Below are 4228 nucleotides of genomic sequence, written 5' to 3'. Positions count from 1 at the left end.
AGTTTGAAAAAAGTGGTAGTCTTGGGGAAGAGTTGTGCAAAAAAGGCAGAGGAAACTCCACTACATGGAGGGCATGGGCACCCATGGCTCAGGACTGCAATATCCAAGAGCCTATGCACCATCGCTGCAAAGTGAGGTGAGACAAGACGGCAGTAGCCTGAGACTCTGGTGAAAAAGCAGAAGAAAGACCCTAGAGGAAGTGAGGTTTGAAGCTATGTGAGGGAAAGTGCACCTGCCTAACTAGAGGAGAGAAAAAAAAAAGGAGAGTATGAACACATTTCTCTCTGATCACCTTACAAAGCCATACAAGCCAATAGAGCAGGCGCCAATTTGGACATACAGAACAGCTGCACCAGCTCATTTCTGTGCCAGGCAAACAGCCAAATGGAGATTCCTGACTCCAGTGGGGAGAAATAACAGAAGGTTAGGAGCTTGTGAATGTGTGAAGCCTCAGAACCGGGACTTTGGAAAAAATGAGTGTGTGGGGGAGAACTCATGGTGTGGATGAGACTTTGAGCAGTCTCAGTGGGACACCACAAGCTCCAGAAGTCCTGGACACCTGGTGAGTGTCATTGCTGGAAAATCATAACTTATACTGAGGATTTCACAGATCCTTTGTGCGGTCCTTGGGACAGAGCAGAGGAATATTATATCCACTTTGGCTAGTGCTCAGGCACTGGACTCCATCAAGGAGAAGAGCTCAGCTGAGCAGAAATAATTCCCTTCTGATTAAAAAAAGAGAGTGAAGATTTACCATGTCAAACCTGGGAGTATCAACTTAGGCATGCCCTTAACTCTAGAGAACTGAACAGAGATCTCTGGCTACATCCACTACAAGCCTCTAGACATTCACTGAAAGCAGACATTCCACTTATCTAGAGAGTCATAGTACAGTGACAAAAGCTTCCAAAGTGGGGAAAAAAAGAAGAAACCAAGGAGTACCTCCACAAATGTTGAACAACAAATGCAACAACCCAAGAGACAAGAATAAGGAAGACAACATCATGCTTCCAGAAGAACAGAACACTTCAATACAAGATTATGAAGATGAAGAGATAGAAGAAATGCAAAAAAATAGAATTCCAAAAATTGATGATAAGATTATACAGAAGTAATCAAATGAAAAAGCATGGACTACTAAAATCCATGGAGAACATGAAAGAAAATCTCTCAAGAAATTAAAATCCTTTTGTTATTGTTTTATTTAGTAAATATAAATTACCAAAGTACAGATTATGGATTACATAGGCTGCTCCCCCATAATTTCCCTCCCACTCGCACCCCTCCCATCTCCCGCTCCCTCTCCCATTCCATTCACATCAAGATTCATTTTCAATTATCCTTATACACAGAAGATTGATTCAGTATATATTAAGTAAAGGTTTCATCAGTTTACACCCACACAGAAACACAAAGTGTAAAAATACAGTTTCAGTACTAGTTATAGCATTACTTCACATTGGACAGCACACTAAGGACAGATCCCACATGAGAAGAAAATACACAGTGACTCCTGTTGTTGACTTAACAATTTGACACTCTTCTTTATGGTGTCAGTAATCTCCCTAGGTTCTAGTCATGAGTTGCCAAGGCTATGGAAGCATTTTGGGTTCACTGACTTTGATCTTATTCAGACAGGGTCATAGTCAAAGTGGAAGTTCTCTCCTCCCTTCAGAGAAAGGTATCTCCTTCTTTGATGGCCCCAATCTTTCCACTGGGATCTCACTCGAGCAGATCTTTCATTTAGGTCTTCTTTATTTTCCCAGAGTGTCTTGGCTTTCCATGCCTAAAATACTCTCATGGGCTCTTCAGCCAGGTCCGAATGCCTTAAGGGCTGATTCTGATGCCAGGGTGCTGTTTAGGACATCTGCCTTTCTATGAGTCTGCTGTGTATCCCGCTTCCCATGTTGGATCGTTCTCTCCCTTTTATATTCTATCTGTTAGTATTAGCAGACACTATTCTTGTTTATGTGATCCCTTTGACTCGTAGGCCTATAAGTATGATCAATTGTGAACTGAAGTTGATCACTTGGACTAGTGAGATGGCATTGGTACATGTCACCATGATGGGATTGAATTGGAATCCCGTGGCACATTTCTAACTCCACCATTTAGGGCAAGTCTGATTGAGCATGTCCCAAATTGTACATCTCCTCTCTCTCTTATTCCCACTATTATATTTAACAAGGCCCACTCTTCAGTTAAAATTTAAATACCTAAGAATAATTGTGTGTTAATTACAGAGTTCAACCAGTAGTACCAGAACAAAAAATTACTAAAATGGATAAAGTATTACATTGTACATCAACAGTCAGGACAAGAGCTGATAAAGTCACTGTTTCTCATAGGGTCCATTTTACTTCAACAGGTTTCCCCTTTGGTGCTCAGTTAGTTGTCGCTGATCAGGGAGAACATATGATATTTGTCCCTTTGGGTCTGGCTTAATTCACTCAGCATAATGTTTTCCAGATTCCTCCATCTTGTTGCAAATGACTGGATTTCGTTGTTTTGACTGGTGGATAGTATTCTATAGAGTATATGTCCCATAATTTCTTTATCCAGTCTACTGTTGATGGGCATCTGGGTTGATTCCAGGTCTTAGCTATTGTGAATTGAGCTGCAATAAACATTAATGTGCAGACAGCTTTTTTTGTTTGCCTATTTAATTTATACGGAGGAATAAAAATGAAATTAAAAAACTCAATGGAACATGAAATCAAGATATTGAAGAGAAAACAATATGAAAATGAAGAATTCAACAGAACAAATAAAAATGCATTTGAGAACCTTACATCCAAATCAGGCAAAAGAGAGAATATCAGACTTAGAAGACAGAGCCCAGAAAAGAATACAGTCTAGCTAAAGTTGGCAAGAGAAAATTAGAAATCTAAAACATATTGCTGAGAATCTATAGGATACAATATATAAAAAACAAGATTTTGTGTTCTAGTAGTTTCTGAAGTTATGGAGAGAGAGGAAGTGTTAGAAGGCCTTTTATAAGCAAAATACTAGTGAACTTCCAAGAGACATGACCAGAAAAGATCATCAACACAACACATTGTAATCAAACTCACCACAGTGAAGCCTAGGAAAAAGATTCTAAAATGTGCAAAAGAGAAATGCCTGATTACTTTCAAGGATCTCCAATTAGATTCACATCAGACTTCTAATCAGAAACCCTGCAAGCTGGGAGAGAATGGTGAGATATAGCCCAAGACTTAGAGAAAATACAGTCATCCTATTATATTATACCCTGCAAAGGTCTCATTTGGGAATAAAGATGAAATAAAAGCCTTTCATAACAAACAGAATGAATTTGTCACCACTCATCCATCCCTGCAAAGGATGCTGAAGATGTTTTACAAACAGAAACACAGTCATCAACAGAAAGAGGGTAAAGGAAGGAAACCTTGCAGTAAGGGATCACAGGAAGTTCAAACTATATATTAGAAATATCTTTGGGAACATGGCAGGGCAAAGTCACTACTTATCAGAGCTGCACTCTCTAGAGATCCCAGTGGAAAGAACAGGTCATCAAAGAAGGAGGTACCTTTCTCTGAAGGGAGGAGAGGACTTCCACTTTGACTATGACCTTGTCTAAATATGATCAGAGTCGGAAAACTGAAAAAGCCTCCATAGCCTTGCCAACTCATGACAAGAGCCTAGGGTGATTACTAATGCCATGAACAACGATTTCAATTTGTTAAGTCAACAACAGAAGTCACTGTGCACTTACTCGTCATGTAGGATCTCTGTCCTAAATATGCTGTACATTTTGATTTAATGCTATAACTAGTGCTCAAACAGTATTTTACACATTCTATTTCTGTGTGGGTGTAAACTTTTGAAATCTTTGCTTAATATATGCTAAATTGATCTTCTGCATATAAAGATAATTGAAAATGCAGCTTGATGTGAATGGAAGGGGAGAGGGAGTGGGAGAGAGGAGAGTAGGGTTGCAGGTGGGAGGAAAGTTATGGGGGGAAACCATTGTAATGCATAAGCTGTACTTCAGAAATTTATATTCATTAAATAAAAGTTTAAAATAAAAGACACAGACTGGATGAATGGATTAAAACACAACACCCATCTATTTGCTACTTACAAGAAACACATCTTCCCAACAAAGATGCATGCAGACTGAAAGTGAAAGGTTGGAAAAAGATATCCCATGCCAAAAGAAACCAAAAAAGTGCTGAGGTCACCTTAATAGCAGAAAAAATAGACT

Source organism: Oryctolagus cuniculus, chromosome X (genome assembly GCF_964237555.1).
Source record: "Oryctolagus cuniculus chromosome X, mOryCun1.1, whole genome shotgun sequence".
Lineage (NCBI taxonomy): Eukaryota > Metazoa > Chordata > Mammalia > Lagomorpha > Leporidae > Oryctolagus > Oryctolagus cuniculus.
Note: the sequence above shows the minus strand (reverse complement) of the source record.